The following is a 19,255-nucleotide window of genomic DNA, read 5'->3' as shown; positions in this document are numbered from 1 at the left end:
AGGTGGGTTGCAAATTGGCTCACAGATAAAACCCACAGTGGGAAAGTAGCAAACTCCAAATCAGACTGCCGACCAGTTATGAGTGGCGTCCCACAGGGATCGGTCCTGGGTCCTCTCCTGTTTGGCATCTACTTCTCAGAAGTCCAGGCCAACAAGGAGGGAATCTGGTTGACCAAGTTCGCTGACTATTGCAAGCTAGGAGCCATTATTAACTCCTCAAGTGATGCAGACATCCTACAGAAAGGTCTCACAGACCAAGGACTGGTGTCGAAACCATGGCCTTAAGCTTAATGCCACAAAATGCATAGTCATTCCCTTTGGGAGAACCTGTTCCCACTAATAACCACACTGATGGTAGCCCACTGAAGAGATAAGAGATCTGGGGACATAGGCCGACAGCAACCTCTCCTTCAACCACCATATTGCCACTGTGGTCAGAAAGTCCTACATGGCACATCTCATTACCAAGGGTTTTGCATCCGGGAAGAAAGTGGTCCTCTGTTCTCTACTCTTCCCTCATTGACCAATCGAGTATAATGCCCCATTTGGCATGAACTTCACTAAACACCTGCAACAGCTGGAAAGGCCACAAAAGTACTTCACGAAGAGGATCCTATGCCTTAAACACATGCCCTACATGGACAGACTCAAGAAACTCCAACTTTTCTCTGTCTCATATAGTTTATTAAGAGGCAATCTCTGCTTGACTTACAAAGCCATGTCTGACCCAGCCCTGTCAGAAATGTTACAGCTAAAGAAATCCCAATCCCTCCATACCACACTTTACAGGGACCTCAACCTCATTACCACAAACATAACATGCTGGAGGAATAGGTTCATAACCCAGAGACTGTCCATGCACTGGAATAGACTTCCCATACATGTCAAGCAGAGGACCTCACTGACCCTTTTCAAAGGAATCTTGATGAGTGGATGGGAAATGGAAAGTTCACCCTGGGGATCACTCCAGTGGCTCTACTTGATAGAGGCACTGGGAACGAACGGCAGCATGATGCTAGGGCACTTCTATGGGCTACGCTTGCAAAGGCTCCAGGGCTGTTGGCCTAGTACACACCTATGAGTATTGCCATGTAGATTCTCAACATAACTATGGAATGCCTTGTGGTTGTCTTTAGTTTCTGCTGCAATTTTGTTTTCGTAGCTAGCTTTAGAAAATTTGAGGAGGGATCTCAGGTTTTTGCTGAGGCTAACAAGGGAGTTTTTCCAGTCTTGGGACTTTATCTTTTTCTGCAACAGTTTCCTCCTTCTGTTGTAGAGTTTGTTTATAGTAGGGGACCACCAGACTGGCTTCCTTTTTTGGAGGTGAGCATCTTGGTTCTGTTTGGTATGGCCCATTCCATGCATTTGTCTATGTGGTCATACAGTGCATTGGTGTATGATTCAGCAGTCATGCACATACTTTCCATTTGCATGGGCATCGTGAAGTTAGCTACCACTGACTTTAGAAGCCCAAAATTGGCTTTGGAGAAGTTTTTCACTGTGGTTTCCTTTACGGGGGGGGAGGGTAAGGGGGATGTGGATATCCATGGTGATTAGCTTGTGGTCAGATCTGACCAGGGAGAAGTTGATTACTGGTGTAGAGCAACGGTCGCCCATGTTAATAATGATCAGGTCAAGGATGTTTCTACTCCTGGTGGGGGTAAGAATGAGTTGGTCCAGGGAGTTGGAATTAATGAATTCCAGAAAATGTCGAGTAAGTATGTTGGTACATGAGTAATTTTCTCAGTTAATGGAGAAGTGGTAAAAGTCTCCCAGTATAAGGGTATTGGGTTGTACCTTAATGCTTTCCAGTGTGTTTAGGAATGCGGTGTCGGGAGTCTTGGAGCATGGTGGGGTAAATCTATAGCAGGCTACACCCGGGATTGCAGTTTTACCCAGTGTTAGCTGCACCTGAAGGATCTCTGATGGGTTATGTTGGGCTACTACTCTGGAGGTGTGTATATCCTTTTGAACATGGAGACACCGCTGCCTTTAGAGATTCAGTACAGGTTCTGGGGCCAAAACTTGTGGTATGAATTATAGCCTGGTAGCATAGGGTTGCTCTCCGGAGCTTTGAACCAGGTCTCTGTAACCGCACAGATGCCCATGTTCTCCATTTTAAGGAGTGCTTCAAGCGAGTGCATTTTGAGATTTAGACTTCTAGCATTGAGTAGCATGACCCTCAGATTACATTTGTTTGTAGCTGTTACGATCGTAATTTTGTCTTTAGGAGACTGCCTAAAAAAGGCACTATAGGGGTGGCAAGAGCCTTAGCCAGTATCCAGAATCCCAAGGGTGATAGGTGCAGGCCATCTCTGGCAAAGCAAGGTTTGTCGATCATGTCATCCCAGGTAGACAGATACTGGATCCCCTTAGAATGACATCAGAAACTTAGACAATTGTTGAAGTCAATCATTTTCTGCTTGTACTGTGGTATCATTCTGGGTGAAAGGCTCCACTGCCATGAGAGCCTGCAGTTCTGAAACCCTTCTCGCTGAAGTGACTGCCAAAAGAAAAGCGGTCTTCCAAGAAAGAAATTTTATATCTGCAGTAGCTGCTGGTTCCAAAAGGAGGCAAGGTGAGTTTTTCCAGCACAAAATTGAGGTTCCATGCAGGAGTTGGCGCTCTCCTGAGAGGCCTTATATTTTTGGCCCCTCTGAGATACCGTTTTAGCAGTGGATGAGAAAAGAGGGGAGACTCTGTGTTGTAATGAGCAGAGATGGCGGAGGCATGGGTTTTTATTGAAGAAAAAAATAGGCCCTTGTCAATCATCTCAGTTAAGTATTGCAAAATCTGAGGAATACTGGGCTTTGCTGTGTCTATATTCCTTGTGCTTGGTTCCACGCACATAATCTCTTCCATTTATCAGCATAAGATTTTCTATAGCCAGACATTCTGGCTTCCAAAATGACATCCATCACAGGTTTACTGAGAGATGTGATTTGAATAATTAGTTGATTAGCCATGCTGCAAGATTCAGAGTTTGGAGCAGAGTGTACATAATTTGATAGTTCTGCTGAGACAATAGATGAGGTGTTTGAGGCAAGTACCACGGAGGAAGGTGCGACATATTCCTTAGAAGCGGGTACCAGTGTTGGCGAGGCCAGTCCAGAGCAATTAGAATCATTTTTGTTTTTTCCTGTTTGACTTTTAGTAAGACCTTGGAGAGTAGAGGCAGAGGAGGAAAGGAATAGACTGATAGGTTTTTCCAGCTGAAGGACAGCACATCCATTTTCCATGCTTTTTTTGTGATGAGTTCTTGTGCAGAATTTGTCCAACTGATAGTTTTGGGGAGAGGCAAATAGATCTATGTCTGGGCTTCCCCATTTCTGTGTTAACATTCTGAAGATTTGTGGATCCAGTTTCCATTCGTGGGAGGGTCCATAAGATTTCTGCTTAGGTCTGCCAGAGTATTTTGCTTTCCTGGCACAAATTGAGCTTGAAGATGTATTTGGTAAGTCAAGGCTGTGTTCCACAAGGCCATGGCTAGTCTGCAAAGGGGGTAGGAGTGGGTACCCCCCTGCTTGTTTATCTAACACAACTGTGGTGTTGTCCATCTTTATCAGTAGCTGTCCTGGATGAAGTAAGTCCTTGAAGGCTGTCAGAGAATTCTGAACAGCTAGCATTTCTTTCTGGTTGATATGTAGATGCATTTGGTTTGGGCTCCATTTACCCCCTGAATGCATTTCCCTGCCAGGTGGGCCCCCCCAAGCACAGTCTGATGCGTCTGTAGTTAGGGTTTGGGTGGCAGAGGGATATAGTGAATGACAGTCGCTTGTCTTGGTGACATGTCCCTGTCCACCAAAGAAATTCCTGTTGTAGGCAGGGAGCGAGAGGAATCACGGTTTCCAGGCTGTCACAATTTTCATTCCATAAACTTTTTAGGTACCATTGAAGTTTCCTCATATGCACTCTCGCATATAGAATTAGTAGAATGCAGGATTCCACGAACCCCAAAGCCTGCAGAATTTGTCTTGCAGATAACTGGGTTTTTGTTGCCATTTGAAGTAGGTTGTCAATTGCATTTGTTTGTCTGGCATAAGGCAAGCCATCTGGGCAGTTGTATTCAAGCTTGCACCCAGGAATGTAATTATTTGAGAGGGGACCAGTTGTGATTTCTTTTCATTTATGGTGTACCCTAGGCATGCTAGAAGTCTTTTTACAAACGCCAGATGCTGAAGAAGAGAGTGTCCCTGTCCTCTGCCTGAATGAGACAATCATCCAGATAAGGATAAATGTGAATGTTTCTTTGTCTGCAGAATGCAATTACTGGCGCCATGCACTTTGTAAAGACCCTGGGCGGAGTAGATAAGCCAAAGGGCAGTGCAGAGAATTGGTAATGCAAATAACCTGCTTTGAAGCGGAGGTATCTTCTGCAAAATTCCCTTATTGGGATATGCAGGTATGCCTCTTAAGTCTAGAGTTACCAACCAGGCATTCTTGCCTAGCATAGGCAGTAGCTGTTGCAAGGTCAGCATTTTGAATTTTGGAATGTCCAGGAACGTGTTCAGAAGCGATAAGTCCAGTATTGGACGCCATGATTTGTCTTTTCTGGGTACCAGAAAATGTCCTCAATAAAATCCTTGTCCTTTTTCCTTTTCTGGTACTGGCTGAATAGCCCCCATAGCCATGAGGGACATGACTTGTTTATGTGCCTCTGCCCACTGGTTTTGTGGCAGATCTGGCCATCCGTTTGGAATTGGCAAAGTATGGAAAAAACATCTGTACCTCTGGGATACTATGTTTAATACCCACTTGTCCTGGGTAATTAATTGCCAATTATGAGCATGAAGTGCTAGTTTTCTCCCCAAGGGGGCTACCAAAAGATAAGTGCTTGGAGACGGTAGAGGAAAAGTCATTGAGACTGCTTACTGTAGGGTTGTGCTTTGTTACCTCCAGAATTGGAGGTGGAGGCACCCCATTGCTTTGACCTGTAAGATCCCTAAGATTGATATCTGGAGCCTTTTGAGCACCTGGGTTTGCCCTGAGAGGCCCTGTTGGACACAGGAAAGGATCAATTCTTAGTAGGCTAGTGCCTACTGAACCTGGGTGGCTGCACTTGCAAGAAACCTTTTACAGTTTGCACAGATTTACTTTTGCCCTCCATTTTCCTTAAAACCTCTTCTGCCTTATTAGCAAACAGACTATCATGCGGTAAAGGGGCAGCCAACAATTTAACTTTAACATGATCAGGCAGATTTTGCTCCTTGAGCCAGGCATGCCTTCTTATCACAGATCCAGTAATGGCGGCCCTGCAAGAGGCCTCCAAGGAATCAAAACCACATTGCGAAGTATGCTTTCGAACCTGTTCTGCTGAATGCAATAAATCCTGTAACTATTTTCCACACAATGAGAAATCATCATTTTCTGTTTCAGTAAGCCCATAAACATGCTGTTGATATTTAAGCATATGAAACTTGCAGTTTAAAGCCCTGATTGCCAAGGTTGCAGATGTATAAACCTTCTTACCCCATCTATCCAGCGCCCTGGAATCTCCATCAGAAGGGGTAGGATTTTTGGCTGTAGAAGCCTTAACACCCTTGGGACCCTGAGAAATAGTCTCAGGATCAGCAGCAGGATTTTTGAAAAGAAATTTGTGTGAGTCAGGAAAGTACAGTTTTGTACCTACCATAAATGCAGATGTTAGAGTGTATACACTGCTGCAGTCATTACACTTGGGTTATCCTGCCGTCAGGCAGTTCCCCAGTCGGCCTGAGTTCCAAAGTCTTGGTCCGGCATCGGTTGCTGTCGCCTCCTCCCTGACGTCAGTGTGACAGGGGTATATACAAGATGCAGCCAACGCCATTTTCTTCAGTTTTTCTTGCCCCAGACATCAGGTGCTGCTAAATAGGTAGGCAATTCCAATTGCTAATAAAACATACATAAGAAAAGCAAAACACAACTTACAGCTACCAGCAAATACTCCCCATAGGTAGTAAGGGTAAAAGACATAGGTGCATACCAGACAGTAAGAGGGGAAGGAGGGAGGGTAACTTGGACTGCAGAAATGTATACACATTAACATTTACATTTATGGAAGGTACAAAACTGTACTATGTTCATGTTACACTGCTGCAGTCATTAAACTTTGGTTGAATCCCAAAGCTGAGGAAGGGTGGCTGGTTCTATAAGGTATTAGGGGTGGCTATAAGGCCCTGCAGCACTGCAGTGGCGAAGCCAGCTCTGGATTTAGAGTATAGAGGCAAATGGTAATGCTTGGTGAAGGTATGTACAGAACTCCAAGTTGCTGCTTCCAAAATATCCTTGGTAGGTACTCCCCTGAGGCAGGCAGTTGAAGTGGCGGTTGCCCTGGTGGAGTGAGATCTAATGCTGCTAGGAACAGGTTTTCCATGGTATGTGTAGCAGAAACGTATACAATGTCCTATCCATTTTGAAATAGTCCGTTTTGAAATGGCTTTTCCCTTTGCTCCTGCAGCATATCCTACCAATAATTGCTCAGATTTTCTGAAAGCTTTGGTTTTGTCCAAGTAGAAGCGTAACTGCCTGTGAATGTCCGAAGAGTGCAATAGTCTCTCCCCCTTTATTCTGTGGTTTAGGATAAAAAGTTGGCAGGTAAATAGTTTGGTTTAGAGCCACACTGGATACCACCTTTGGCATAAAAGTAGGGTTAGTTCTTAAAGACACCCCGTCCTGGTGGAAAATGAGGAAAGGTTCCACTGCCATTAGTGCCTGTAATTCTGAAACTCTTCGTGCTGATGTTATTGCCAGGAGCAGAGCAGTTTTCCAAGAGATGTATTTTAATTCTGCTGTGTTGGCTGGCTCAAAAGGAGGTAAAGTTAGCTTCTCCAAAACAAAGTTGATATCCCAAGTTGGAGTAGGTGCTCTACGGGGCAGTCTTATGTTTTTAGCCCCTCTGAGGTACTGTTTTAACAGAGGATTAGAGAAAATTGGTTTATCCGTGTTGTAATGAGCAGAGATGGCAGAGGCGTGGATCTTGATGGATGAGAAGGAGAGTCCTTTGTCCAGCATCTCAGTTAAGTATTGTAGTATCTGAGGAATGTTTGGGACAAGAGGGTCAAGGCTGTGAGCTTGGTTCCAGGCACAGAATCTCTTCCATTTATCCAAATAGGCTTTCCTTGTACTAGGCCTTCTGGCCTCCAGAATGACAGCCATAACAGCTTTGGAGAGAGGCACTGCTTACTTGACTAAGGAATCTTCCATGCAGCTAGGTTTAAGGTCTTTAGCCGGCTGTGTAGTATTTGTTTGTTGTGCTGAGTCAGCAGATGTGGGATTTGAGGCAAAATCCAGAGTGGGTCTTGTGCTAAGCTCATTAAGATTGGATACCAGTGCTGGCGTTGCCAGTCTGGTGCAATCAGGATAATCTTTGGCTCTTCCTGCCTGGCTTTTAGGAGTACCTTTCACAGGAGAGATAGTGGTGGGAAAGCATATATTTGTAGGTTCTCCCAGCATCACTGTTTGTGATTGCACTGTTGCGATTATTTTGCTGCTTGTGTATCTCTGCTACCTTTAAACTACAACAAAAAAAAAAAAATCTTGCTTTTTTCCCCACTTTCTGAAAGTTAAAGTTCAGTTACAGATTTGCTGTTCTGAACTGTTTGGAAGTTTCTAGAAGGCCAGTGCTTGCTTGAGCTAAAGGGAAGTCTCTGTGTTCACCAGTGGGAGTGGTTAACACTGAACAGCCTGCCTGTCCCTGGAGGAGTGGTTACTACCTAGAAGCTGTAGTTTTATTGGCCATTTTGGGTCAATTCTTAACTCCTTGATCTCTCTCTCAAAACTCTACAACTCTCGTTTTGCGCAATGAGCAGCGTCGGGCAGCGCCGCCTAAACAGGTTTAAATTATTCCAGGCTCCACAAAGTCTGCTCTTCACTTTTTCCCTTAGAACTGTTCAAATTCTCAAAGTGATCACTCTATTCTCTTTCTAAAGCCCTGCACTTGCTCAGCTCTTATAAGGAAACACTAACAAACTAAAGCACTACACCCTCCTTGACTTCTCATAAGTATTAGGCTCCTGATTGGTCCTTCCTGATCAAGTGGAAAATCAGTTCCCTTCCCTAATCTGATCAGTAAAAAAACAGTTCCCTACACTAATCTGGTATGTCCAAGGGTCAGTTTCAAGGTTACTCTCCAGTCCAGCTGGTGAATCTGGGAATTTTGAGGCAATGTTACAATTGCCTTATGTACACAGACAACCCTCTCCTCCTTCCAACAAACTCTAAAACATGTGAGAGATGCAGTTACACAGCCAAACAGGAGGCAGAGCTCTCTCAACCCAAGACTGGCACAGTCAGTCAGGAGTAAAAGGTAACCACCCACACCACAAATCCAGTCTCATACAGACCTATTGCATCTGCATACCCAACGCAAACACACAAAAACATACTCGGAGGCTCTAAATAAAAATCTGCCTAAACAGCAAAGACCTCCTAAGTAGATATCCAAGCAACAGCCACCCCTCAACAATACCCACGAATCACATATCTCACAAAATCAGTGTACCTCACAGTCACAGCCCTTAAGGCCAAACAACACACCAAATACACTTGTTATAGGGGACTCTATTGTCCGGCACACTGACGTCCCGCTCACCAGACTGAACAAGGAGAAGGCCACTGTAAGCTGCTTGTTGGGTGCCAGGATCTGCCACAACGCAAGCACTCAGGTCACTCCAAAGCAAGTACAAGTCATTGTCATTGTCCATGCTGGTGTGAATGACTTGAGACGTACCTCCCTGGACTACATGAAAAGAGACACAGGAGATCTCTGACCATGTAGCTCAGGCTGGTATGACCCTGACCTTGAGTAGCATCTTGCCCTCACCAAGAATGATGCCACAGTATAAAGACAAAATGATCAGTTTCAAACATTGGCTAAAGTATTGGTGTCATTTAAAGGGGATCCAGTGTCTGTCAGCCTGGGATGACATGCTCGACGAGCCACGTTGCTTCGCTAGGGACGGCTTGCACCTGTCACCCCTTAGGCTTTCGTATACTGGCAAAGGCTCTTGCCACCCCCATAGTGTCTTTTTTAGGCAGGGGTCAAAGGACAAACCCACCTCCATAGACAACGCAAGGATAAAAAAAACTAAAGGTAATGCTACTCAATGCCAGAAGTCTAAACCTCAAGATGCACGCACTCGAGGCTCTCCTCAGTATGGAGAAAATCGATGTCTGTGCAGTAACAGAAACCTGGTTTAAGGCTCCTGAGAGCATCCCAGCACTACCAGGTTATAACTCATACCATGCGTTTCGGCCCCAAAACTCGGACCGAAGCACAAAAGGAGGGGGAGTATCTATATTCATCAAAGATACCTACACCTCCAGGTTAGTGGCACTGCACAAAGAATCGGAAACCATCCATGTGCAACTAACAGCGGGCAAAACTGCCTTTCAGTTTGTAGCCTGCTACAGAACACCCTCCCTATTACAGGAACCCCATTTGGCATTCCTGAGAACACTGGAGAATATGAAGGTCTCTCCAAACACTATGTTATTGGGTGACTTCAACTACCCAAACATTGACTGGGAAAACTACTCAAGCCCAAACACCCTGTACGGTTCCTTGAATTTATAAACTCTAACACAATGGAACAACTGGTCACCACTCCCACAAGAGGGAACATATTGGACCTGGTCATCACCAACATGGGGACTATGTTCCACACCAGAGGTAAACCCCTCATTGGTAAGATCAGACCATAAACAAATTTCCCTGGACATCCATATCCCGTCCCCACCCCCAGCCAAGGAAATCACTGTAAAGAATTTCTCAAAAGCCAACTTTGCACTTCTCAAGACTGAGGTGGAATCCTTCAAAGCCCCTGGGCCAGAGGATAATACAGCCCAATCCGCAGAATCCTTTACAAATGCATTCTATGCGCACCTGCAGGAATGCATGGATTGTGCTATCCCAAATAAAACCAAGACTCACTCCTCCAAAAACAGGAGACCGGTCTGGTGGACCCCGGCCATAAATGAGCTATTCAACAGGAGGAGGAAGCTACTACATGACAGAGCAAAATCCCAAAAAGGGAAGGCATCTCTGATCTGTATTAGCAAGAAACTTCGATCCCTCATAAAATCATCAAAGGCCAATTTCGAAAGAAAAATTGCCCTAGACACTAAAGATAATCACAAGGCCTTCTTTAGTTATGTCAGAACATGGGCGGAAACTCCCAGATATGCTCTGAATTGTTGCATAACGGTACAAAATATAGCGAACCTGCAGACATAGCCAACACCCTGGCAGACAGATTCAGTGCAAACGTCTCCCCCCCCCTTCCCCCCCAAATGAGCAAATGCCTATCCCAACTGAATGTAACCTCCCTGACATCACAGATGCACAGGTGAAAGCTGCCCTCTCCAAAGCAAAAAACACAGCATCTATGGGACTGGACGGTGTCCCAGGCTGTGTCTTACACGAGCTCCAAGAAGAACTGAACCCTCACATTAAGTGACTGTTCAAACTTAGCCTTACAACAGGATATGTACCCAAAGAATGGCGTACAGCTACAGTGGTCCCACTCCACAAAGGTGGTGCAACAACAGACCCCGGAAACTATCGCCCCATAAGCCTGACTAGTCTCGTCTGTAAAGCTATGGAGCGTATTATCATGGAACTCAGACATTGGGAGCCTCCAGACACTGGACCCTACCCAATTCGGCATGAAGGGCAGAGCTGGCCTCTTAAACCTAGACGATTTCTTTGAAACAGTTACCAAAGCCATAGATGAGGGCAAGGTAGTCCACACAGCCTACCTGGACCTCACAAAAGCCTTTGACACAATACCTCACTCGGGCATCATAAATAAGCTTACCAGCTTAAATATCAACCCCTATATCACAAGATGGGTTGCAAACTGGCTCAGAGATAGAACCCACATGGTCAGAATCGCAGGTGCCATGTCCGAATCCAAACCAGTTACAAGTGGCGTCCCACAGGGCTCAGTTCTGGGACCTCCCTTATTCGGTATATACTTCTGAGGTTCAGGCAAAAACGGAGGGATTATGGCTGACAAAGTTCGCAGATGACTGCAAACTGGGGGCCATAATCGAATCTCCAGCTGACACAAGCATCCTCCAAAAGGGTCTCACAGAGAAGGATGCTTGGTGCCAGAGCCACGGCCTCAAGCTAAATGCTAAAAAGTGCATAGTCATCCCCTTTGGGGAAAAAAGTACAGTTTTGTACCGACCATAAAATGTAGATGTTCGAATGCTAATACAGCTGCAGTCATAACAGATGGGTTCTCCTGCAGTCAGGCGGGTCCTCGGTCGGCCGAATTCCAAAGTCTAGGTCCGGCGTCTGTTGTCGTCGCTTCTTCCCTGACGTCAGTGCGACAGGGGTATAAAAGAACCAGCCGACGCCATTTTCTTCAATTTTTCTTGCCTCAGATGTCAGGTGCCCCCAGAAGGAAGGCAATACATAAATTTGTGTAAAAAAACAATGTCATATAATCAAAATACATTAGTTGCAAGCAAATACGCCATAAAAGAATACCCCAATCGGGTAGTATGAGGAGATGTTAGCCAATAGGCCTGTCCCAAGAGGGGAAGGAGGGAGGGAAACCTGGACTGCAGCTGTATTAGCACTCTAACATCTACATTTATGGTAGGTACAAAACTGTACTATGTTCATCGTGCATACAGCTGCAGTCATAACAGATAGGTAGAATTCCAAAGCTAAGAAAAGGGTGGTAGGCACTAGTTGGAACTAGGAGCCAGGATGCCCTGCAAAACTGCAGTGGCAAAGCCTGCTCTCGTTTTGGAGTATAATGGTAGGTGGTAGTGCTTGGAGAAGGTATGCACAGAACTCCAAGTGGCTGCTTCCAAAATATCTTTGGTAGGAACTCCTCTGAGGAAAGCTGCAGAGGTAGATGTGGCCCTTGTGGACCGATGCCTGCAGGTACAGTTTTGCCATGAAAAGAGTAACACAAGCGTATGCAGTGGGCTATCCATTTTGAGATTGTCTGTTTGGAAATAGGCTTCCCTTGACCTCCTATAGCATAGGACACAGAGCTGTTCTGATTTCCTGAAAGGCTTTGTTCTGTCCAAATAACGCAGTTGTCTGTGGATGTCCAAGGAATGTAATAATCTCTCCCCTTTGTTTTGAGGATTAGGATAAAAGGTAGGCAAGTGTATAGCCTGATTCAAAGCTACCCTGGATACCACTTTTGGCATAAAGGACGGGTTGGTTCGTAAGGAAACTCTGTCCTGATGGAAGATGATAAAAGGCTGCACAGCCATGAGTGCTTGTAGTTCCGAAACCCTACGAGCCGAGGTAATAGCCAGAAGGAAAGCTGTTTTCCAGGACAAATATTGCAAATCTGTTGAGGTAGCTGGCTCAAAAGGAGGCAAGGTCAGCTTTTCTAGCATAAAATTGAGGTCTCAAGCAGGAATTGGTTGTTTCCTTGGGGGTTTTATATTCTTAGCCCCTCTGAGGAACTGTCTTAAGAGGGGGTGAGAGAATAAAGGTGGATCAGTGTTGTATTCTGCAGAAATGGCTGAGGCATGGATTTTGATGGAGGAGAATGAAAGTCCACTGCTTAGCAGTTCAGACAGATACTGTAATATTTGAGGTAAATTCAGTTTTCCAGGATTCTGGACCTTTTTCTCATTCCAGGCACAAAACCGCTTCCATTTTGCGGCGTAGGCTTTTCTAGTAGAAGGCCTTCTGGCCTCCAAAATGACATCCTGCACCTCCTTGGAGAGTAGGGTCTGGTGTGATGTTAAGGAATCTTCCATGCGGCCAGATTGAGTGTTTTCAGCTGACTGTGAAGAGTTTTGAAGCTTTGCCGAGTCAGAAGAAGAGGCATTAGAGGTAGGGTCCATGGTGGGGAATGCGTCAGGCTCCTCAGGAGAGGGTACCAGTGTTGTCTTTGCCAGTCTGGAGCAATGAGAATCATCTTTGGTCTGTCTGCTCTGGTTTTTAATAGAACTTTGGGCAGCAGAGGAAGAGGTGGAAAGGCATAAACTGTCATTGATGTCCAACTGAAAGAGAGATCTAGGTCTGGCCTTCCCCATGCTTGAATTATTTCTGTAAAAACTTGAGGATGCAACTTCCATTCGTGTGGATCTGTCACATTTCTGCTTAGGTTGTCTGCCAGCGTGTTTTCCTTTGCCTGGCAAGTACTGTGCTTGAAGCTCGATTTGTAATTCCAGAGCCATGTTCCAGAGTGACATGGCCAATCTGCAAAGGGGGTATGAATGGGTTCCTCCCAGTTTGTTTATGTACCACATTACTGTTGTGTTATCTGTCCTTATCAATAGTTGACCTGGATGCAGAAGGTCCTTGAAAGCTATAATAGCATTTATTACTGCTAGCATTTCCTTTTGATTGATGTGAAGGTGCTTTTCTTTTTGGGACCATTTGCCCTGAATGCACCAATCTGTCATGTGTGCCCCCCAGGCGTAGTCCGAAGCGTCTGTTGTGATGACTTGATTTGCTTGAGCCTTGCAGAATGGGAGACCTGTGTTTGCTTGGCATGCTTGAGCCCACCACAGAAATTCCTTTTGAAGACATGGAATTAGTGGTATTATTGTTTCCAAACTGTGGCTGTGTTGAGATCACAGGTTTTTCAGGTACCATTGAAGTTTCCTCATATGCAGCTTTGCACATGGGATTAGTAGGATGCAAGATGCCATGAATCCCAGAGCCTGCAGGATTTTCCTTGCAGTCAGCCTGGTAAAATCTGCTAGTGTTCTGAAGTATTGAGTTAGTTGCCCCTACTTCTCTGGCGTGAGGTAGGCCATCTGGGTGTTTGTGTCCAAGTTGGCACCCAGGAAAATTATTTTCCGAGAGGGTATCAGCCTTGATTTCTTTTTGTTGACAGTGTATCCCAGAGAATTCAACAACATTATTACATAAGCCAGATGTTTCAGAAGAATGTGCTTGCTGTCCGCTTTGATCAGGCAGTCGTCCAAATATAGGTATATTTGTATCCCTTGAAGTCTGCAGTAGGCAATTACTGATGCCAGGCATTTCGTGAATACTCTGGGCGCAGTAGATAAGCCAAAGGGCAATGCAGAGAATTGATAATGGGTTGAACCTGCAAGAAATCTGAGGTATCTTCTGCAATTTTGTCTGATTGGGACATGCAGGTATGCCTCCTTGTGGTCCAATGTTACCAGCCAAGACTCCTTGCCCAGCATGGGAAGAAGCTGCTGTAAAGTGAGCACCTTGAATTTTGGTACGAGTAAAAATGTGTTTAGGATGGATAGGTCCAAAATAGGTCTCCAATCTTTTCCCTTCCTTGGTACCAGGAATAGTCTGGAATAAAAGCCTTGACCTTGTTTGTGAGTAGGTACCTCTTGAATAGCTTTCATGTCCATGAGATTTGAAATCTGTTTTTGTGCCTCTGCCCTTTGACTGTGTGGCAGGTTTGGCATGCCTCTCATTTTTGGAAGGGTGTGAAAATGGAATCTGTAGCCTGTGTTTATAATGTCCAGGATCCATTTGTCTTTTGTGACAATATGCCAATTTTTTGAAAATAATGCCAGTTTTCCGCCTAAGGGTGCTGCCATTTGAGTTTTGCTTGGCATGCAAAGGGGAAAGTCATTGGGCTTGCTTTCTGAATGGCTGCAAACTATCCTCACCACTTCTTTGTGTAGGAGCTTGCCATTGTCTGCCTCTATACGATCCTTGAGATTGCCCTCTGCCCCTCGGGCGCCTGTATCTACCTCTTTGGGGTCTGTCCGTGGCTGGAAAGAACCAATTTTTGGAAGGTCAATTTCTACTGAAACGTGGAGGTTGTACCTGTAGAAAATCCTTCACTGTTTGCATTGATTTAGCTTTTTTCCTCCATTTTCTTTAATACCTCTTCAGCTTTAAAACCAAATAATACATCCTTTTGAAGAGGGGCATCTAACAATTTAGCTTTGACATGATCTGGTAAGGTTTGTTCCTTGAGTCAGTCATGTCTACGTATCACTGATCCTGTAACCACAGCCCTACATGAGGCCTCTAGAGCATCAAACCACATTGCAAGGTATGTTTACCCACTTGTTCTGCACTATGCATCAAATCCTGCAACTCCTTCAAGTCTGGTTTTTCATGTTGTGACATTTTACTTCTCAATTGTGATAACAGAAACTGCTGGTACTTTAGCATATGGAACTGGCAGTTTAATGCCCTCATGGTTAAGTTGGCCGAGGTATATACCTTTTTTCCCCCCACCTTTCTAAGGATCTGGAATCTCTCTCAGAAGGTAATGGATTTTTAGCAGTGGAGGCCTTAATTCCTTTTGGGCCCTGTGAGATAGTTTCTGGGTCAGCTGCATGGCTTTTGTACAAAAATTGGTGCGAGTCAGGAACCCGGTAGTACCTGTCAGGCTTGACAGTGGCTGGAGGTAAAGAATCCAGGTTAAGGCAGGCCTCCGAGTACACATCATCTAGTATGTCTAAAACAGGAGGTATAGCCAGAGGCCTGTGCTGAGGTAGCAAGAGAAAATCCCTAAGCCTTTTCTTGGAATCAGAGTACTCTTGGCCTTCCCAGTGGAAGTGTTCCCTTAAGTTATGCAAGGTTTCCCCAAATGAGTAATCCTCTGGGGGGGGGGGGCAGAGGGAATGGACTCTTCTGCATCAGAATCTTCAAAAGGGGAGTAAGAATGTTCCTGTTCATCAGAGTGCTCTGATATAATGGAGGCCTGGTAAGAGGAGGGGGATTCTTCCTCCACTCTGGGCCTTTTGTCTGGGGGTGGGGGGGTTGAGAACCCCTGATAAGAGTAATTAAATCCTCAGCCATTTTGAGCATCTGTTTTTTAGGCATGGGGCCTGGAGAAAGGCCCTGTGTAGCTCGTCTCTTAGAATGCATGGCTGCTTTAGACTTATTGAAAGCCTTGATGTAAAAAGAAGAGGAAGGTCTGAAGACACCTTGAAAGGAGGCAGACCTGTCTACATTTTGAGATTCACCACCAAGAGTGGCTTTGGTATCTGTAGTCGGGGTGTGGGCCAAGGAGCTAGTGACCTCGGGCACAGAAGACACCGCCAAAGAAGTGTCGTCGGTAGTCAGGGGCTGCGTAGGCGCCTGTAGTCGGCTTTGGAGTGGTGTCAGTAGAGGCCGCGGACCTTGTATGTCGGTCCTTATCTTTGCGTTTTTTATACAAAACTGGAGTCGGAGTATCCGACGACATAATATAGTTACATTTTTTTGCCAAAATAATGCTGGGTGAACTCCACCCGACGTTTAATGGTGCGTTTATTGAATGTAGCACAAAAACAACAGACTGAGACGTCGTGGTCTGGGCCTAAGCAAGGAATACAGAGGGAATGAAAATCCTTATGCGGTATTTGCTTCCCACAAGAAATACAATTATTAACTTTGTCTGACATCGGTCTGAGGCAAGAAAAGTTTCCAACGGGTACTTAGCTTTCAAGAAGACTTCGGTTGCAAAATTTTCATAATTTCAGGAGCTGGCCGACCGGCACTTGCGAACTGCTTCTGCTTCGGGCACCGCGCGGCAAGAAAGACTGAAGAAAATGGCATCGGCTGGTTCTTTTATACCCCTGTCGCACTGACGTCAGGGAAGAAGCGACGACAACCGACACCGGACCTAGACTTTGGAATTCGGCCGACCGAGGACCCGCTGACGGCAGGAGAACCCATCTGTTATGACTGCAGCTGTATGCACGATGAACATCAAGGTGCCCACAAATTACCACATAGGTGGTAATCCATTAAGTACGGAAGTAGTAATTAGAGATTTGGGGACCAAAGTAGATAGTAATCTCTCCTTTGATAATCACGTTGCCAAAGTGGTTAGAAAGACCTTCTATATAGTCCACCTTATCACAAAAGGGTTCGCATCTAGATCAAGAGAGGTCATTGTGCCCCTCTACTCGTCACTCATCAGGCCCATAATTGAATACAATGCCCCTTTTGGGATGTACCTTACCAGACACCTGCAGCAACTGGAGAGACCCCAAAAGTACCTCACCAAGAGGATCATGGGCTACAAACAGATGTCCTATGCAGCTCGACTAAAGAAACTCCAGCTCTACTCAGTTGCTTACCGCCTACTCAGAGGCAATCTATGCCTGACGTACAAAGCCATGTCAAACCCAGAATTAATGGACATCCACCTCAAAAAATCCAAGTCCCTTAGAGCTACACGCTCCAGGGACCTAAACCTCAGCATAAAAATAAATAGGACATGCTGGAGGGACAGATTCATTTCCCAGAGGCTCCCCTCACTCTGGAATAGAATCCCAATTCATGTTAGACATAGCCCCTCGCTGACCCTCCAAGCGAAATCTGGACGCATGGATGGGAAATCGCAAATTCACCCCTGGGATCTCTTCTGTGTCTCTGCTAGACAGAGGCACAGTAAACTAATCTTAAAAGGGTACCTTCTGTGACCTACTTTACAGAGGAATAGTAAGCTAATCTCATAGGGAGGCAGAAGCCAAATACACTCTGGCTAGGCTTATAAATGCCCTAGGGCAGCTGGCCTAGTATCTACCTATGAATGAGAGGGCATCCACTTTCCATGCTTGTGGATGGTAACTCCTTGTGCAGAATCTTTGTAGCTGGCAGTTTATTGTGGATGCAAACAGATCTATGTCTGGGCTCCATCATTTCTGTGTTATCATTCTGAATATTTGAGGATTCAACTCCCATTCGTGGGGATCCATGATGTTTCTGATTAAGTCGTCTGCCAGTGTGTTTTTGTCTCCTGGCAGGAATTGTGCCTGCAGATGAACTTGAAGGTTTATAGCTGTGTTCCACAAGGTCATAGCTTGTCTGCATAGGGGGTAGGAGTGAGTGCCCCCTTACTTATGTACCACACAACTGTGGTGTTGTCTGTCTTTAGTAATAGTTGCCCTGGATGCAGCAGGTCCTTGAAAGGTATAAGAGCATTTTGTACAGCTAGCATCTCTTTTTGATTGATGTGAAGATGCCTTTGCCCTGCAGGCCACGTGTCTGGAATACATTTGTCTGCCATGTGTGCTCCCCAAGCGTAATCCAATGCATCTGTTGTCAGTGTTTGCCTGGCTGTGGGTTGTGTAAAAGGCTGTCCCTTTTTGAGGTGACAAGCTTGAGCCCACCACTGAAACTCCTGTTGAAGGCAAGGGATTAGTGGTATAACTGTTTCCAAACTTTGACAGTGTTGCGACCATACATTCTTTAGGTACCATTGTAGTTTCCTCATATGCAGTCTGGCATATGGAATTAGTAGTATGCAAGATGCCATGTAACCCAAGGCCTGCAGAATTTTTCTTGCAGGGAGTTGGGTCTTCATTGCCATCAACTGAAAGTACCGAGTCAGTTGTCCTTGTTTGTCTGGCGTGAGATAAGCCATCTGGGCCGTTGTGTTCAAGCTGGCACACAGGAATATAATCTCTTGTGAGGGCACTAGTTTTGATTTCTTTTCGTTTACTGTGTACCCCAGGCAACTTAATAATGTTTTTACAAACGTCAGATGCTTTAGAAGAATTTCCTTGCTCTCTGCCTGAATCAGGCAGACGTCCAGGTACGGATAAATATGAATTCCTTTCTGTCTGCAAAACGCAATTACTGGTGCCAGGCACTTTGTGAAGACCCTGGGCGCACTAGATAAGCCAAAGGGCAGTGCAGAGAATTGGTAGTGCATTGAACCCGCTATGAATTTGAGGTATCTTCTGCAGTTTTGTCTGATAGGGAAATGCAGGTATGCCTCTGAGATCCAAAGTCACGAGCCAAGCTTTCTTGCCCAGCATGGGAAGAAGCTGCTGTAATGTCAACATTTTGAATTTCGGAACATCCAGGTAAGTGTTTAGAGATGAAAGATCCAGAATGGGTCTCCAGGCTTTGTCCTTTCTGGGTACCAGAAAGAGTCTTGAGTAAAATCCTTGTCCTTGCGCCTGTGATGGTACCTTTTGAATAGCTCTCATATCAATGAGTGCTGTAATTTGTTTTTGAACCTCTGCCCATTGATTTTGGTGGCAGGTTTGGCATTCCTTTTAACCTTGGCAGAGTGTGAAAGTGGAACCTGTAACCTTGACATACAATGTTGAGAACCCATTTGTCTTTTGTGATCATTTGCCAATTGTGGTAGAAGAGTACCATTTTTCCTCCCAAGGGGGCTGCCAAGAAGGATTTGTTTGGCAGCTGTAGTGGGAAGTCATTGGAGCTGTTTTTTATATGGTTGGGGGCCATCTTCCCCTTCTTTCTGGCCTGATGCAACCCATTGCCGAGGCCTGTAAGTACCTTGTGTTTGACCTCTACCTCTTGGACGTCTGTATCTTCCCCTTTGAGGTATGTCTAATTGGAAAGGACCAATTCTTAGTTGGCCAGTTTATG

General features: G+C 45.3%; 1 protein-coding gene across 3 annotated transcripts in view; it reads right to left on the bottom strand.

Moving 5' to 3' along the window:
- VDAC3 (voltage dependent anion channel 3) overlaps nt 1-19,255 on the bottom strand; it is a 1,015,607-nt gene that overhangs the window by 816,182 nt on the left and 180,170 nt on the right. The gene's annotated exons all lie outside the window — the stretch shown is intronic.

This window comes from Protopterus annectens, chromosome 9.part0, assembly GCF_019279795.1.
Source record: "Protopterus annectens isolate FY-2018-M chromosome 9.part0, PAN1.0, whole genome shotgun sequence".
Classification (NCBI taxonomy): domain Eukaryota; kingdom Metazoa; phylum Chordata; order Ceratodontiformes; family Protopteridae; genus Protopterus; species Protopterus annectens.
This window is presented reverse-complemented; position numbering and strand designations above follow the sequence as displayed.